The sequence below is a fragment of the Pleurodeles waltl genome, chromosome 2_2 (genome assembly GCF_031143425.1).
Source record: "Pleurodeles waltl isolate 20211129_DDA chromosome 2_2, aPleWal1.hap1.20221129, whole genome shotgun sequence".
Taxonomy (NCBI): domain Eukaryota; kingdom Metazoa; phylum Chordata; class Amphibia; order Caudata; family Salamandridae; genus Pleurodeles; species Pleurodeles waltl.
This window is the reverse complement of record NC_090439.1, coordinates 546,736,760-546,756,612: the sequence shown is the minus strand read 5'-3', so window position 1 is coordinate 546,756,612 and position 19,853 is coordinate 546,736,760.

Genomic DNA, 19,853 nt, shown 5'->3' with positions numbered 1-19,853 from the left:
CCTTCCTCCCTCTCTGTCACGTCTCCACTCACACCTGCTTGCACTACATCTTCAGCCATTACCTCCATCACCAGCACGCCCATCACCACACACCGCTCACGTGCATTCACCACCCCCACTACCATTCACACATCCCCTGTGTCCTCTCCCAGTGTGTCTGTGAGCTCTCCTCCCAAAGTACACAAACGCAGTCACACACCCACCCAACAGCCATCCACCTCACATCAGCCTACAGCCCATGCACCTTCACCCAAAGTCAGCAAACAAACACCACCTACAACCACTCCCAATCCCCCTCCATCTACCCGTCCCAGTGTGTCTAAAAAGCTTTTCCTATCAAATCTTGACCTCTTCCCTACACCTCCCCCACCCCGTCCATCCCCTAGGGCCCGCCTTTCCAGGTCCCAACCAAGCACCTCAGCCACCACATCACCGGGCACAGTGGTGCCAGCAATAGCCGGATTTTGCAGTGGGCCAAGCAACAGGGCTGCCAGTGTCCCAAGGAGCGAGGCCAAGGACATTCCCCCACCTCCAAACAGAAAAATTTGCCCACATCCCGGAGGGAGAAGGCCAAACACCTGCCGCGAAGGGCTCAGGCAAGACAATTGTTGGAAGTGGCAAGACAGCTGCGCCACCATCCATGGTGGGGAGGGCCTGAAAATGAAAGGCAGGTCAACATCGCCGCCAACCTGCATGGCGGACAAGACCGCCACCGGCACCGCCACATGCACCGCTGCCACAGACACCGCCGCCACAGACACCGGCGCCAGCACCCCAGAGACTGAGCCCTTCACCAGCACCACAGACAATGTGGCATTCAGCAGCACCACAGTCAGTGAGCCCGCCACCAGCACCGGCGCTACTGACACCGCCGCGGCCACCAGCACCACCGCTACTGACAGCACCGCCAGCACCGCGGTCAGTGAGCCCACCACCAGCACCGCCGCTACTGACACCCCGCCAACATGGCAGTCAGTGAGCCAGCCACCAGCACGGCAGTGAGTGAGCCAGACACCTGCACCGCAGTCAGTGAGGCCACCACCAGCACCGCTGCCACAATGACCGCCGCCAGCACCGCCAGCGGCCCCGCCACATCCTGAGCCAGTGTCACCACCACAGACATGGCTGCCATCCCCAATGGTCATTCGTACAAGGCTGGTGGTGATTTCCAGGGGACTGGGCAGCTTGCATGTTGTACCACCGTCAGTAGAGTGTCACATCCACTACCTCAGTCCTTGGCAGGATGAAGCACTCTGGGCACAAGGCCCCCTGCAGAACCAGTGGAGAAAAACATCCACTACCTCAGTCCTTGGCTGTATGAAGCACTCTGGGCACAAAGCTCCCTCCAGAACCAGTGGAGAAAGACATCCACTACCTCTGTCCTTGGCAGGATGAAGCACTCTGGACACAAAGCCCCCTCCAGAACCAGTGGAGAAAGACATCCACTACCTCTGTCCTTGGCAGGATGAAGCACTCTGGGCACAAAGCCCCCTCCAGAACCAGTGGATAAAGATATCCACTACCTCAGTCCTTGGCAGGATGAAGCACTCTGGGCACAAAGCCCCCTCCAGAACCAGTGGAGAGTGTTATCCACTTGAGAGACTGTGTCATTGCACTCCTCAGGATAAAGCAGTGGGCAAACCACCCACTGGAGAGCCATGAGAGACTGTGGCTTTGCACTCCCCAGGATAAGGCAGTGAGCAAACCACCCACTGGAGAGACTTGAGAGACTGTGGCTTTGCACTTCCCAGGATAAAGCAGTGGGCAAACCACCCACCGGAGAGACTTGAGAGACTGTGGCTTTACACTCCCCAGGATAAAGCAGTGGGCAAACCATCCACTCGAGAGACTTGAGAAACTGTGGCTTTGCACTCCCCAGTATACATCAATGGGTATGGACCCCCTTCGTGGAGCTGGCTTTGTGCACTCATCCGGCTGAGGTGCCCCCCCTTCCCTTCCCCCTGAGGTGCCTGTTTTATTTCGATCCGATGCCCCTGCAGTGTTTTTTCCATTTCGATTGGGTATCGAGTGTGGGCCTCGCCCACGCAATTTGGGACCAGTGGTCCACGGGCTATATAGGTGCAGTACCTGGACTTGAATTCTTGGTGTACATAATTGTTTATAGTGTATATACATTTTTGACTAATGGATTATTCTTGATTACAATGGTTACAATCATTTCCTTTTGTCATTGCGTTCTTCCGGGGGGATTGGGGGATGTAAATGTAATGCTGCAGCATGTATTTGTGTGTATGTTGTTGTGGGTGAGGGTGGGGGTGTTGCCTGTGTGTGTCACTCTCTTTTCCCTCCCCCTCCGCTGTGTTGTAGGTGCAGTACTCACCGTGGTCGTCGCTGCCGACGTTCATGCTCCTGGTGGAGGAGCAGGAAGACTATCACAGAGAAGATTTGGAGTTCAGGCTCAATGGTGTCCTGGTTCCTTGTGGGGTGTGTAGAGGTGAGTCTTTTCCCTTCCAAGTCCTGTTTCCGCCGTGTTTTTGTTCGCGTTGAATCCGCCCCGGAAAAGGTGGCGGATTGGCCTGTCATAATAGTGTGGGCGGTACATTGTCTTCCGCCTGTCTGTTGGTGGTGACCGCCATGCTGTTTGTTTGTACCGCTGTGGCAGTCGGAGTGTTAAAGTGGCTGTCTATGTTGGCGGTTTCCGCCATGGCCATAATTCTATTTTTTTTACTGCCAGCCTGTTGGTGGTTTTACTGCCGCTTTACCACCGACCGCCAGGGTTGTACTGAGAGCCATAGTGTTTAGTAACAACATGAATACTTGCACCAAAATGAATATGTCCATCACAAATGTTTGTTTTGAAAATGAATCTAAAATATACAACCTTTACTTGCCACTGTCACAAATGTGAGTAAGTGCATGGCATACACATCAGCAGAAAGACCATTATTAGCAAATATTTAGTAACAATCACAAAATAAGAGTATTTTCCAAATTAAAATTATTGATATATCTGAGATACTTCTCTCATAAAAAAAATCAAGAAAATAACAGACAAACCAAAGCACTAGTCCACCAGTCCAATGCATGGGTGTTTGCCCACAACTTGCTTCCCAATGTCACTGCCAAAATAATCCTCCTCTGTAAAGGGCATCTGTGGGGCAGAGAGCAGGCATCCCAGTGTTGATACTGTAGGGGTCCTTTGGTTTAGGAGGGGTGGTTTTAGATTTAGGAAGGGTATTTTTGATTTGGAACATGTGGGTTTCGGTATAGGAGGGGTGGCCTTGGGTTTGAGAGAGGTGGGTTTGGATTTGGGAGAGGTGGGCTGGGTGTTGGTACGGGTATGAAGATGTTTGGGTGGGCCATTCTGGGATAAGGAAGAGATCAGGGACAGAGGAAACATGAGGTCTTCTTTACGAAACCAGAAAGGATGTTCGGGAGGGAGTTGGGGTTTGGAGGTAGAGGGAGTGGCTGTGTCTGTTGTGCAAGTGTGTGTTGAAGGTGTGGGTACTTAAGGGTCTGCTGTATAAGATGTATGTTTAGATTTGTGTCTCTTACTAGTTGTCTGTTGGGTGGGTGAGTGTGAGTGTTTGGGTACAGCGTGTGTGTGTGGATGTGTGTGGTGTGTAGTAGATGTGGTATGTTTTGGTGTGATGCCTATGGGTGTGCTGGTGCATATGTGTGTGGTGGTGGGTGAGCTGACTGGGGTGTGTTTGTGGTGTGTGTGGATGATGGTACAGTGTCTGGGGTGTGTTTGTGGTGTGTGTGGATGTTGGTACAGTGTTGGGTGTTGTGTCTGTGTAGGTGATGGGGGTGTGTTTGTGTTGTGGTGGGTGCACTGACTCACAGTGTGTTTGTGGTGTGACTGGCTATTGGTATAGTGCTGGGTGTTGTGTTTTTGGGTGTGCCAGTGGTGGGGGTGTGTGTTTGTGTCATGGTGGGTGTGATGCCTGTGTGTATGTATTGGACCGTGCCCTTTTTGAAGGGTCACCCCCAACATTTTTTGCCTTCCCCCTCCTGTTTTTCTGACCCTCATTTTTTGGCTATGGGGTTTTGGGCACTTTATCACCCCTGATCAGAGCCAAAGTGCATGTGCTCTCCCCCCTAAACTTGGTATGATTAGCTTATATCTAATTGGCACATTTCATTGACCTGTAAGTCCCTTGTACATTGGTATCCCTTATACCCAGAGACTGTAAATGAGATGCTATGTGTGGCACTACATCACAGCTTGTGCCACCCATAGAAGTAGCCTTTCAAAGCAGGGCCTGCATGCACAGTGCACGGCCATATTAGCTTGGAATCTAAAATATGCTTGTCAGGCCTACATATAGGTCACCCCTTAGGTAGGCCCTAGGTAGTGCTATGGGCAAGGTGCTGTGTAGGTAAGAGGTAGGACATGCGCCTTCACTTTGTGGCATGTCCTGGTAGTGACAAACAGTCCAGCTGGGTTTCCACTGCTGTGTGGGATGCCCCCCTCATAGGTCTGCATTAGGAATGCCCCGTGAAAGTGGTATTTTCTGATCAATAAGGAGTAGTGTGGGCATGTTTAGTATGTTTGGAATGGTAATGAGAAATCCTGCTTATTGGTGTAGGTGTATTCTTTATTACTATTGTAGAAATAACACTTTTAGAAAGTGGGCATTTCACTGTGATTATGACTCTTGTGCTTTGCAGTCTGACTCCACTTCACGTCTGGGGTGAAGTGACAGGTGAGCTTTGTGCATACTTTCCTGACAGCCATTATACAGGGATGGTAGAGGTGTAACAGGATTATGGGGGTCATTCCGACCCTGGCGGTAAAACCCGCCAGGGCCGTGAACGACGGAAAGCACCGCCAACAGGCTGGCGGTGCTTTCCTGTCCATTCTGACCACGGCGGTAAAGCCGCGGTCAGAAAAGGGGATCCGGCGGTTTCCTGCCGGATTTCCCCTGGCTGGGCAAATCCTCCATGGCGGCGCTGCAAGCAGCGCCGCCATGGGGATTCCGACCCCCTTCACGCCAGTCTGTTTCTGGCGGTTTTTACTGCCAGGAACAGGATGGCGGGAACGGGTGTCGTGGGGCCCCTGGGGGCCCCTGCACTGCCCATGCCACTGGCATGGGCAGTGCAGGGGCCCCCTAACAGGGCCCCAGCATGATTTTCACTGTCTGCATAGCAGACAGTGAAAATCGCGACGGGTGCAACTGCACCCGTCGCACCCCTGCAACACCGCCGGCTCCATTCGGAGCCGGCTTCTGTGTTGCAGGGCCTTTCCCGCTGGGCCGGCGGGCGCTCCCTTGGCGGGCGCCCGCAGGCCCAGGGGGAAAGTCAGAATGGCCTCTGCGGTCTTTTGACCGCGGAGCGGCCAATTGGCGGTGTAAGTTTGGTGGGCGGCGACCGCCGCCCGCCAAACTTGGAATGACCCCCTATGTCTGAATACTGAATGGTCTTCCTGCAATGGCAGAGTGAGAGGTGAGACACACTTACATTTGTGTAGGCTGTGTCCTGCTCTCATACAAAGGGCTCTTTTGCCCCCGACTGATGCCTGAAGCCAGGGCAGATGTTGAAGGGGTGTGTTGTGCACTTCTAAAGGTTCTTTGAAGTGCCCCCTGAGATTAAAGACAAAATGGGTAAAAGTACAGGGGTTGTTCCCCATGTTTTTAGACAATGTGTGGACTTGGCGCCAGATGCTGCTGGAAGAGACTGTTATGCCAGAGGAACCACCATAAGGACTGACCTTGTTTTATGCTGACCTGTGGCCTGCTAGGTCAAAAAAAGGATTGCCATTGTGCCTGGCAAGCCCCTGATTTGCTGGCCTCCTTACTGGCTCACTGCTGCTACATGCTTACCAGTTGTTTTCCTGGGCTGGGCTGGGGTGGCGTGTGTATGCCCCCCACTCTCCATGTTCTGCTGGAGATGTTTATTCTAGGCTCAAGGTGAGTGCTATATGTTTTCCTGGAGCTGTGTCCCCAGCACATTGTGAGTGCTAACTCAGTCATCTCAACAGAACACTTGGAGACTGCTCTGCCCTCTGTCTCTGTATCCCCAGGGATAAGGCAGCATTGATTTCCGAGAGCAAATGTGGAGTGCTCCATCCAACTCCCTCTGGGGACAAGCAAGCACCTACCTTGGTGTTTTCATAGCCATGACCCAACCGAACCAAGAGGAAGAGGACCACAAATCTTCATCTGGTCGCAGGAGACTGCTGCTACCTTGCCAACAACAGAGCCTGGTGGGCCTGGCAGGAGCGCTGGGTTTTGTATTCCTAAACATCTGAGGGCTCCAGACGTGCTACAAAAGTTAAGCGGCGGCTCAGGAAATAGTCACAGTAGTAAGCAGCCATGCTGCGCTGCCATGGGTGGCTATCTTGTGATCTGCTCCACACATGGGACCCAGAGAGGTCCCCCTGCTGTTGCGAGAACCACATGTGCACCTCCCCACATAGAAGTGGCATCTCAGTGGGAGCCTTTTTTTTGGTATGTCACTCGCCGGGAGGGACCTAAACTACAACGGAGGACCAGCACTGCTGAGGATAATTTATTGCATTACCTGTAAGAGGAGCGCAACAGCTCCTGGCCTGATGTATTGGACAGTGATCCACAGTATAAGTTCGAAAAGTACCACGGATGTTTGATGGCCTTAGTGTAGAGGTCCTTATTGGTGACTGCCATGTAATCTACAGATCACCCCATGTTTGTGTGCCCTCAGTGATTCTACACCATGCAGGATTATATGTCTTGGTTATCTTGTTGGGATAACAAATATATCTCAGGATCTGTCCAGGATACACAGTACGGTACGTTTATGACATGAACAATATGGAAAACGTTCCTTTAAGTTTTACTACAATGATTTCATGCTTATATTGTGGTCATTCTCTGATTTATAATGTTGGTTTCTCCTGTTTATAACAACAAACATAGTTCAGGATCTGCATTGCCTGCATAAGGGGGATATGTTTATAACGTGTAACAGGGCATGCTATTTCCATTCACAATGATGATGGTTTGACCAATACCTGTTTGGCACAGCACTATTGATTCATGTTGTTTTGGTCTATGATGTTAATGCAATACAGTTTATTTTTATATAACTTGTTGTGAAGTCTCTTTTTTAATGTATTTATTGCGTCACTGGGTTGTGTGTGTTGTGAAAAGGATTTGCAGTACAAAGCCAAAATTGATTCACTTCTCCCAAAGGGCTAGGTGTTGGAATGGAAATTGACTGCTCAAGATGGGAAACCCTCAACATCTATTTGATGTAGCCTTACCTATGTAAATGTCCCTTTCAGCATCACAGTGCGCTCCATCATCATCTTTTCTTCTGGGAAGAACTAAGGACACAAAAATGTTGTCCCAGGGATGTACAACTCTCTGATCAATGTGGATACAGTTCTTTCTGTTGTAACCAATACAGTTTCACAGACAAAGTCACATTGGTAATCACAGACTGGCTTACTTACACACTTGTAAAGGACTCAGATCTATCTGCTACTGTCCACATTAACTTATGAGAAGGTTGCTGTACAAATTACCTTCAAACATGTGTTAGATAAGGAATGATGCCACTGTACACAAAAGTCCAATACTTTTGGTGCAGGTGCACATTTGCATGTTGTCATAGAACCAACTTACTAATGTCTACTCTGATATATCAGATGCAGTTTTCCACAGTTACCAGTAATGGGGCCTACATTCACTACACACATTTGTGACATTCCATCCCACTTGACCCAATCCTGACATGGAGAATGTTCTGTGAAACTGTCCCTCGTGGCATTGTGAAAATGCTGTCAACCCCTTTGTTTGCAGATAGCCATGTGCCTGCTCACAACACTAGTTGCCTTGTGAGGAAGAATCTGCTGGCATCTTTCAGCACACAGCAATGCACCACACACAGTATCAGACACTGTCTGATCAACTTACAACTCCAGAAATCCTTGTGGGATGTGTGTCAACATCAATGGTGATGGCATGCAACAGAGCTGGAAAGTAAAGAGGTCAAAACACAACAATATCTACAGACAATGACTTACCCCCTTGTTGCTGCTGTGAACTGACCATCAAGCCATGGGTAAGCCACTGCCAGGATACCACACCCCGTCACCACTGTCGGGGGCTGGTGCACCTGCCTAGAAAGCTGGAACGAACACCCCACTTGGCTCTCAACAGACTTCTGTGTCACACCCACAGGTCCTAACACTTCTTCCTACAGTTCAGGCTCAGTCACTTGTATACCCCTCAGGGTCCGCACCGTCTTTGAGATGGCCTTCCAAATCTCCTGCTTCTGATGGCCATTGACCTGTATGGATGACAGAAAAGAACAAGAACAGGAATTTCAATGTTTCTTTTTGGCATTGCTGCTGTGGCATTACATTTTGGATATTCACACGTACATTCACCAACCAGTAACTAGATTTTTTTCAAACACAATATTACATGTAGCTTGGAAATACTGATTTGCAGTGATCTATGAGTACCATCAATACTTTTCTAGCTTCCCATGCTATCTAATCAGGCCTCCAGCTTTATCTTTGCAAGAGTTATGCAACCCATCCTGTTGTGAGCACCACTCCTGATTACTCACAATCATTGTGAGTTACTAAACGGCAAACACCTATACAATCATTGCACATAATCCCACTCAGAACTACATTGGCTTCCTGCTTAAACTCCCAACAGTCAGAACCCATGGTGGGCATCAGGTAGAGTGACTAAAGGCAAGTTAGATGAACTGGTATGTATCAGTGACCAAAGGGATTTTTGGGATGGTAGAACAAGTATGTCTTGGAATGGGGCAAACTGGGATGGATGATTGTGAGCCAGTGTCAACTGAACTTGCTGCACACTAACTTTACCTATATGTGGATCCATGGCCTATTTAACTATACAGAGCAACTTAATACACATCATGTGCTGGAATCCCACTTGACACTACAGCATCAGACAAATTCAGACCTTCTATATTTTTCCCTCAACATCACTATCCTTTTAACATTAGATGTATGTTGTTAGTCATACAACTGGCACACTGTCTACTGGCTCCAGCTCCTCTGTGATGAAGGAAGGGGCCCTGTCATCTGCTATGCCTGGCATCCTGGTTCCCATAAGTGGGTAGCAGCAGCAGAAAATCGGGAATCTCAAGTGAGTTTTTTCACAAAGTGGTGTACAAGTACACTGCAGGCGTGATCCGTGATGGAGACAGACACAGCGATTGGCTTTCATGTATAACCGTAACACATGTTAGACTATGGCAGGGCCTGTCATGGAGTGTACCACCTACTACATGGTCAACTTCCGCCGATGGCCGTTAGGTAGCCACTGTCCTGATGGCAAGGTCAGGCAGCCACCATTTTAGGGTGCATTGCTATGAATTTTTCAATATATAGTGCATCACCAGCAAACTAAATAGATGCTACTAGATTTCTAAATGTCAGATAATAATGACACTTTTCTTGGCAAGATTTGACGCAATAAAATGTTGACCATGACTGTTTGACACCAATAGTTAACGGTATTTTTGAATAAAAAATTTAAAAAAGTTATGTGCAAATAATACATTTCAAATGCATTATTTCTACATCATGAAATAAAATAAAAATAAGATTTGAAAATAATTGTTGAGGTTCAAAAACCTCATGTGTATATGTCTACATGTATTACCCAATGACATTTACGCTATTTTCAAGAAGTTAGATGTGTGTTGACAATAAAAGTATGGTGCGGCCATTTCATCTGATATTTTCTTTTCAATACACACAGATATTTGAACCCAGCTATGGGTAGGAGGCAACAGCCTCAGGTGTTCCGGCCCTTTCTATACCTGCCCACCATGGAGAAAAGGGACGCCATCAAGCAGTATTGTCTAAATATTGTCTAAATATGCAAACTATCCTGAATTTCTGTCAGCAGTTAATGCTTGATCTCCTGCCTGACAATATGAATCTTTTGGAAAATGGCCCTCTCTGAAGGGTCACCCCAAACCTCTTGACTTCCTACTCCCATTTTTCTTACCTCGTGTTTGTTGGCTTTAAGACGGTGACTACTTGAACGTGAATGAAAGTATGGTAGTAGACCAAAAAACTGTTTAGAGTCCAATGTAGAAAATACAACTATCCTCAGAAGAAGTAACCGTGTCTCAGAAATAGTCTACAGAGTGAATGCTAGACAAATACTATAGGAAATTAAGATTTGTGTCTATTGGAGCTGGCAGTCTTGCCATCCTCTCCTGGTGGTCTGGATGACTGGATCCTCCAGGGTAGAGAAGGGGGAGGCAGGTGTATGGACTGGGGTGGGAAGAGCAGTCTCCTCATGTGGCAGGAACTCCCTGTCTGTGGCTGGCAGTGGTGTTATGGTGTCAGATGTAGAGGGTACAAAGACAGGTGTAGGATGAATGGGATAAGACCTGCTCATGTGGTGGTATATGTTGAACAGCACACCAGTCAGGGAACTCATAATTGCATTATGATTATGTATTTCCAACATGAGATCACTCTGTACCTCCTTGATTTCCCTGAGCTCAGATACACCTGGTCCATCACATCTTGGATCTGTTGGACTGCTCCCAAGAATTGACCAATGGTGGTCTGGCTGACATAGACCCCACTGGCAGCATGTAGTGGATCACAAATTCCCTCTCACGATCCCTACACCCACTAAACTGTGTCCTAGAAGTGGTGTGCCCCATCCCAGTGGTTCATGGCAGATCTGGAGCCGGTGTTGTTGTGTTCTCAACAGTAGCCAGGACTAGGGGGCACAAGATTGGTGCGATGTTTGTTAGGACACAGGAAGTGGAGGTATCTATTGGTTGAGGTGTTGTTACAGCTAAGGTGGAAGGTGGAGATGTGGGCTGAGTACAAACCACTGAGCTGTCGGGCCAAACTGTCTAGATATACTAGGTTGCTCATGATCATCTGGACGTGTAGGAGTGGTGTCCTCAGTGAAAGCTTGCTCCTGGTCTGGAGTTGAGGTGTCTTAGGTCGCAGTCACTGTTCCATTGCTCCAGGGTATTGGATCTGAGAAGGAAGCTGAGAATATCTAATTAATATCTAGTTAGTGCATTTTATGTCTCTTTATCTACAAATGAGACAACCTGAAAAAGTAAAACCTGACTGATAAGGGCTTAGTGTGATTTTCCTTGTTTTACACATGCAGGCTGATTTACACAGATGCCAACTCCAGTGATGACATTGTAGAAATGTCCTGGAAGGCAAAACTGTTTGTCAGCATTGTACATTACATGTAGTAGACTTTCAAAACAACACAGTGGTGAGTAGAGTACAATACTGGATCATTCCAAGGCCTAGCAGGCTAACAGACATTTAAAGCAATGTGTGTCAACTTAAAAATGGAACTGTCATTGACCATCATATGGACAGTGCAATGTAAATTGAGTGAGAATACCACTTTTACACAGTACGCCACATCACAATGTAGGAACACTTAGATGCAGAGGACTATAACATATGTGAGCATTTCCATCACTTCAATGTACCTATGAGGTGTCAACATGCTTGAGATACGCAACAGCTGACGGTTGAAACTATAGCTTGACATGGTGTTTGTGAATTGCACAATTTGTTGAGATGAGTGCACATATGGAAGTTAAGGAAGGTGGAGCAACATTACACAGTACTATAGTTTAGCAGCTACAAAAACAGGGCACCATGGTAGTTGTAGTCATCTGTTCACACTATATACAATACTTGTTTGGATATATCTGTTTCAATTACTATAGTGGGGATGAACACATTTACAGCATATACACACATATGGGTATGATGTGAATAGGTGAGAAAACCACTTACAGACAATATGGCTTCCTGTTTAAGTAAATGGAGGTTTGGACCTGGTGTTTGTGGGTGAACAACAACATACATTGATAGGAAACAAGGGACTACACAAATGCAAGGGATGCTCCATGGTGAACAACACACAATCTGACTTCACATAGTGCACATTGTTACAAAAGGGAGATACAACCATGATGCTAGTAACTGGTATGGCACAAGATATTTTAGGGAGACAGGTTTAGTTTAAACTGTTTTGATAAGGGTGTTGATGCATTCTACCGAACTCCATTTGTGATTATGTGGGCACTGTTAAGTGCAACTTACCAGAAAACACTCCACCAAGGATTCCTAGCAAGCCTTTAGGAGTGTCTCCTCCCAGGTTAATAGTTGTAAAGAGGGAATGGGAGAATGGGAGAATGGGAGAATCCCCTCAAGTTCTCTGGACCTCCAGATGGCCCTTGAAGGCTAGGAATTGGATCTTCCCCCGCAGGACGGTCCACCTCTTCCTAATCTCCTCCTGTTTATGCAGATTGTTAGCAACAGCATTCTCTCTATCCACTATTCTGCACCACATTTGCTTTTTCTGGGAAATGATAGTATTTTGTACTTGTGATCAAAACAATTGTGGATCTACTCTAATAATTTCATCTCCATGACAGTCAGCTCACCCTCTGTGAAGCGGGAATTTCTTCTCCCTACCATTGTTGACTTTAATAACAAAAATATTTTATAATACGCCAAAAAAAAGTATAATGGAATTAAGTAAAAATGTAACAAAAAACACAGGTGTAGAGGAAAACAAAACAAAGCAAAAATTGGTCTCCTGGCTGGAAATATCAGGTGCCTGAATGGTCTGCTGTAGTGTAATGACAAAGGATTATGTTCTAAATGGAGTGCGTTTTATATGGTGTTTTGCAGGTGTTCTCAATATACAACAGCTGTGACCTACTTGCATCCAACCAATGGCCAGAGCCATAGTACTATACTGCATGGATCCTGCGACTAAATGCTGCCATCGTGGGCCCACCATTGAAACACTACCTGCACAACTGTGTGATCTAAATAGGCTTAGTGGAATGCTGCCATCAAGACTGTGATGGAAAGCCTACTCATCAGCATTAGAGTCTGCTGCATCGGCTGTAGGATGCAGTTGGCACGACCGTTTACACTCCAACATGCAGTCTTTGGCCTAGCTGCAATATATCGAAATACGGCAGGTGCTACACCACCACTTTGATGGTCTTTTTGGGCCAAGATCTAAATCAGAACCCATGTCCTGAAGGTGGGCACCTCGGGATATAGGGAGCCAGCCCTGGGGGTGGTAGACCCTAGGGCCTTTGATAACTCCAGCAGAGGGGCAAAGTGGCTCTCTCCATTTTTTTTTTAGACCAGCACCAAGGAAGTGGTGGATCTCAGGCAAATAAAGTATATGGAGGGCGGCTGCTGGGCCTCTCCCACTTTGATGCACAATCATGGCCCCAGGGAGGTGGTGATTCTATCAATCCTATAGGGGATGTGAGGGAAGTCCATACAGACCGCCTCATATTTCACTTCAAAGTCCCTAGAAGGTGGTGGTTTCTGGGGCCTTTAAGACCTTAGGAGGGGGTTGCATGGCCCTCCTCCAATAAATTGTTTCTTAGGCCTGCCCCTGAGAGGTGGAGATCCTGGGGCCAAGATCGGACATGGGGAGCGGGATATATCTCTCTCTCTCTCTCTATATATATATATATATATATATATATATATATATATATATATATATATATATGCAGATCCCAGAAAAACCTGGCTACGTGCCCCACCAGGGTCAGTGCCTCACTATATATATCCAAAATCAGTGTTAAGACCTCCCAACGCAGAAACTCGCAGCACTCCTGAGTGGGGTTCAAGGTAAGCAAGGGGTGCAAGAACACTGAGACTTATTCTTTGCCAATGGGGGCAAACAAGGACACATCAACAAATGTATCACATGTATGAGTGACTATTGTGTCTATGCACTGATATGTCCCTGTGGCTTACTTTACATAGGGAGTACCAAATTCTCTGCAAGGAAGAGGATTCTTGAGCATCTCCAGGCCATCAGAAATTGTGTTAAGAACTATCCGGTGGAAAGACATTGGGCTAAGGAACATTCTCAAAATCTTGACACTCTCTCTTTCTTTTGTATTGACTGAGTAATTATGACAACACCGGAGGCGACAGAGAGAAGAGATTACGGATTCTGGAGTCTAAATACATTAACCATCTCAATACCAGACAGCTAGAAGGTTTGAACCTGGATGAAGATTTCTTTGTGCACATTGGATGACGTTACTTCATGGGAGAATGACTTTTATTGTTGATTATTTTGGTCTCTCAATTTGTTTTTGTTTCTTTGTTAAAATGATAAATGCCATTGTTCTTTTTAGTGACAACATGACATCCAGTTTTATGACTCCCATTATCTGTTTTTTTGAAGCATGAGGGATTTGGTATGATTAATGTTTCAGTAAACTATTGTATGCCATTTGTTCTGTGTTTTCTCTCCTTCACTACAGAGTCTGGTGAGGTTTTAGGATTAATTTGTGCACTGATTAATTATTTTTTCATATTTTCTCATTTTTGTGTTTGACACCGGGAACACATTTGCTTTGATAAGATGTTTCCTCAACCACTGAAAAAATGCATTGGAAACATGTCTTACATCTTATGCGGATTAATTAGACCACTTGGCCATAATTGTGAGTGTAATGTGAATCATCACTGAGTAGTTTGGACTGGAAGCTGGAACTCAAAATAGGGCCTGACAGGGTCCTTTGATGCTGTACTTAAGAACTGTACCCTTGTCTTTATAACTTTTCTGAACTGTGACTTAACACATATGTAGCGGACTTCTTGTCAAAATCAGGTAAGCTAGGTACTTTCTTTTGTTGCACTGAAATTTCTTGTAGGCTGGCCTTTTTAAATCACATCACCACTTTTGTCATGTTGAATGCTCAGTTGTTTAAATGTATTTTGTGTTTAGTTGCTGAATACATATGAAAATATGATTTACACAGCAAGTAATAGGAGAGTGCTATGGAGTATGTTTTCTGTATTATGGGGTGATTTGGTAAACAGAGAGTAATTTCTTTATTATCATTACGTGGTTGTATGCACTTTTTGAGGAGAGTTGTGCACAGTTTTGTTTATATCAGGAAGGTCTCTTGTAGGTCAAAATACATTGCCAAAAAACTACCTTGAACCCGATTCCGGAGTTTGAGTTGCTGTGTCTAGATATATAGCGGTTGCCACTAAGTAGTTATAGTTAGGACCTAGTAGTATCTATAGCATTTTTTGATTTGCCCTATATCTTTGGCGCTGGTTGATGAATCTTCACAAAATTTTCCAAAAAACTTCAGCTGCTGTCTAGAAAGTTTCAGGGTGATCCATCAAGCGGGGCCTCAGAAAAAGAGGGGGAATCCCAAAACATGTTTTCCTCATTCAGCTTTTCATAGGGATTTTGATCAGCAGTGATAGCGCCCAAACAACTGGACAGAATACAACAAATTTGCCAGAAAGGTAGCTCTTGGTCCAGAAAGAGGCCTTTTTGTTATTTGGTCCAAATCCTTTCAGTAGTTTTAGAGAAATTTATGAAAATTCAAATTTGTATCTATAGGGACACAAAGGATTTGCACCTTCCGATCTCGTGCTGAGATCTGATTGGCTACCAACATTTCAACAAGGAAGTGTTGGTAGCCATTATGGGACATGGCTTCAGCCGAGTCCCAGAAAAAAAGTGTTAAAAAAAACAAAAGGGGCCAGGGTAGAGTCACCTTGACCCCTTAGTTCTGGTGCTGGAGTCCCAAAGGGCCCAACCCCAAACTAAAAAGCTTTTTATTTTTTTAATTGTCTATGTGATTCACAGCAGATCCACTGATCCCGGAAATTTGTTTTGCTCTTCTCAAGCCTCCGGGTGAGTCAAGTCCGGGGGACATTGTTAATTTTTATGTGGGGGGCTCTGTGGCCCCCCTCTGCCAAGAGGACTGCCATCTCCATGGGGTTATTATGAAAACCAATGTGGAGGGGCTGAGTGACTACCATGCAGCCCCAGAGACAGTTGTAATTCAATGTGAGGGGCATGCACCCTTAGGGACCACCACCTTCCAGGACTATAATATAATTCGATGCAGGTGGGCCGTGTGCCCATGTACAGCCCTGGGGACCACTACACCCTGGGGTATAACAGAAATATTATGCGGGGCGCAAGCCCCGCCCCCCCACAGCCTCAGGGTCCATCAACTCCCTGGGACTTTAAAAAAAGGAATGAAGGGGGTCCCCAAATAACAGGGACCATCACCTCCTTGGGGCTGGGTAACATTGGAGTGGGGGGCATGGCCCCCTTTGAGGAGCCAATGATGGCCCTGGGGACTGCCACCCCCAAGGACCAGCTCCTGCTATATCCCAGGATGCCCATGCCGGAACATCGTCATATGCTTTCGCTTAGTGGGGGCTGACAGCTCGCACCAAGCAAAAGCAAACTAAGTCCACTTTCTGACAGCAAGATCCAAAGCCTGTGCGCAGCGGTGGTTGGATTAATGTATAGTAATGAAAATTACTTTACATAAAAAAACAGAAAATCACTGAAAAAAAACAAAGGTTACAGGGACGTTATATTTAGGAAATAGAATTTAAAAAAAACATTGAAATTCACTTAAAAACGAAGGGGGTCATTACGACCTCACTGGTCTTTTCGCAAGACCATTGAGGTACCGGCGTGTTGAAGACCGCCAGTGGTGGCGGTCTTCCGTGCCGCGTGTTATGACCGCTGGCAGCCCGCCGTCCTTTTTCGTACGGAAAGCCGCCAGTAGCCATACTGGTGGACGACAGGAAAGTGGAGTTTGCTCAACCTCCACCGTCATGTCAACAGAACACCACCCACTGAATCACGTCCCATGATTCGATGTGGCGGTGTTCTGGTGACGGTATGCTGGTGGTGGAGCTGCCCCCATGGATCCCGTCCCCTCCCGGAGGATCAACAGACAAGGTAAGTTGATCATCCGTTAGGGAAGGGGTGGGGGGGTGTTGTGTGTGTGCATGCATGGGGGTGTGTAGAGAAGATGTGTGAGTGAGTGTATGCGTGCGGGGGTGTTGTGTGTATGGGAAATGTGTGCTGGTCGGACAGTGTGCATGTCTGTATGCATGTGTGCAGGTATGTGTTGTCAGGGTGTATGGGTGCATGTAGGGGTGTGTATATGCGCATGTTGGGGGTGTGTGCGTGTAGGGGTGTGTATATGTAAATGTTGGGGGTCGGGGTGGGGAGGGGGGTTATGCCACCTTTGGGGGTGGCAGGGGGTGGCAGGGGGTGGGGGGTGTGGGGCAGAGGATTCGGTGGGGGGTAGCGGGGGTGGGGGAGACCCCTATCAGTGCCAGGGAAGGAATTCCCTTGCACTGATAGTGCCTACCACCATGGATCTCATGGCGGTTCCCAACCACCCGAAATCCATGGCGGTATGCAGGGTCCTGATACCGTCGGCGGTCTAGCGACGACCGCTGGGCTGGAGACCGCAATTTCCAGCCCAGCGGTCTTCACCGCCATGGCGGTCGGAATGGTGAAGTGGCAGATGACCATAATTCAATTTCTTTTTCCGCCGGACTGTTTGCGGTCTTACCACCAATTTACCACCGACCGCCAGGGTCGTAATGAGGGCCTAAATGTTACAGGGACGTTATAGTTAGACTCACATTTTAAACGTACCAAACCACAGAAATTCACCATTATTACAGTTATAGTTATCCCAAGTAACTATAAGTTGTGCCCTCACCATGCACTGCTAATTATCCCACATTACTCAAAAATATGGAAGAAAAAACTGTGAATGGTGGTTACTTGAGATAACTCTAACTATAACTGGTGAATTTCTATATCCTGCTGGTGTCCTGCTTTAATGAGGCGAGTTAGCACAGTAGGCAATCTAAACTAGTGAACTTCTGTCTCCCATTTTTTAAACTTGGCCGGTTGAAGTGTGAGCCTGCACAACACTGTGATTAATGTGCAGGTTCAGATGACAGTCTCTTCAAAAATTGGACATGTGTTTATTTTAGCCAGGAAGTCTGGTCACCCTATATGCATGTAAATCAGTATTTAGGAAATGTTGCTTAAGACAATGAGGATTACAAAGTTTAGGAGTCACATGTCACTGATATTAGTAGGCAGTATATTTTAAGAGTGTTGGATTTGGGGAATCAAAAACTCAAGATTTAAAACATACCGCAGTATATAGCTTTCCTAATAAGAATTAATTTCTGCCCGAACAGACTCTTTTAGCAAAAATAGGATACTAAAATATGGGGTGAAAACATAACATTTCAATCTATACCATGCAGCTCTTTGATGACAGTTCATAGCTCATTGTGCTATAGTAGGTTGGTAATTTATGAACTGAAAGTAACAAAAGGATCTCTGTGACAAAAGCAGTAACCTATGAAGCATTCTGGTACTTTGCATGGAACATGTTCTTTTCAGCAGGTATCTTAAACTGTTGCACTACTGTAGCATGATTGGAAACTGTCACTAGGCAAAACTCTCTCCAACAGGAACATTAATCACCAGTGTAATCTTGACATTTTAGTCAAGTCACCAGCAGGTGCGACTGCACCGGCTCTACCACCCTAGAGCTGGCCTTCATGTTACCGGAGGGGAGTCTAATGCGGGATTGACTCCCAGCTGAAGCTGCATATTGTTGGGGGAAGGGTCTCTGCGGCACACAGGTGTGGTCTAAAACATACACAAAGGACTAGGAGCAGTAGCTGTGAGACATTTGCATGGAGAGTGAAACGTTGGCCACAATGGCTCAAATGGGGCATGAGATTTGTGGACTTGAGGCTCCTGCATTCTGATAGGCCTTTGTGCTGACATCTGCCTCATTCATTGCCTTCATACACATCTGCCTAATACACCTAGCATTCTGCTAGGCCTTTGCGCTGACCTCTACCTCGTACACTTCATGCATTTTCTGGTGCAGCTTAAACTAATTGTTCCAGACAGGCGCCACATCCGCGTTTTTTTCTCGGGTGCAGGGGAGCATCGCCCCCCTGCCCAGTGCAAACCACACAGGAAAAATTCAAGTAGCACTAAAAAGATTTAATTGCCATTTTATTTTTATTGGTGCAGTGTGCACTGAAGCAACACCAGCCCAGAGACATGCTGGATGTGTCCTCTCCTGCTGATTAGCAGCAGAGGACAGAAGCAGTGCTGACTGTACCCTCCAATGTGTGCATGTCACTTTGGCTGGCTGTTTTGCACCAACCAAAGTAACATGCGCACTTTGAAGCTGTGTGGAGACCAAGCACAGTCCTCTAGGGACTGAAGGAGCATCCAGCCAGCCTGCTATATCCAATCCAAGCACTTCTCTCAAGCTGGTTAACAGCATGAGAGCAACGTCTGGATTGATTAGAGAAGCACTTCATACATCAGAGAGGGAAAAGAACTCTGAGGACGACGCACAGCCCATGGGTTAATGCCATTTTATTTTATAGGTGTAATGCATGTAAGTATAGTGTTTTTTCTTTGCAGCTAGTGTTATGTTTTTTATTTCGGCTTTAGGAGGGAAGTTTATTTTTTTTTTATTTTTTTTTAGAGAGGTGGTTTACCTAGGGGGTTTGGAAGGAGGTGGTGTTTTATGTTTTTTTGGGAAGTGGTGGGGCCATTCACTCACCCCACCACTTTCAAATGGTACCAGCTGCCCCTGTGTCACATCAGCTTTTTATGCAAATTCCCCTCAGAATCCTTAGGACATGTGATTTTTAAACTAAATCCACTAAAGCTCTTACAGCTGTGGTTGAATACTTTGAAAAGTATTTGGGGACAGTTGACCATTTTGAGATGGTGTGGGAGGCATTTAAGCATTGACAAATGAGATGGGGGCATACGGGCGATATGACAAAGCTTACAATGATTAGAATATGAGAAAGGCCCCCTAGAACGGGCCCATAAACAGGTGAAAGATGAAAGCATATGGTGCAGTATTCAAGCTAAACTCTGGGAATTTCATGACTTCACTGACAAGTCAACGATATTGGTAAATATGCACCTAATTTTTGTATGATGAGAAAGGGAGACCAGACAGAAACACATACATTTTTGTTATGTCGAAAATTGACATAA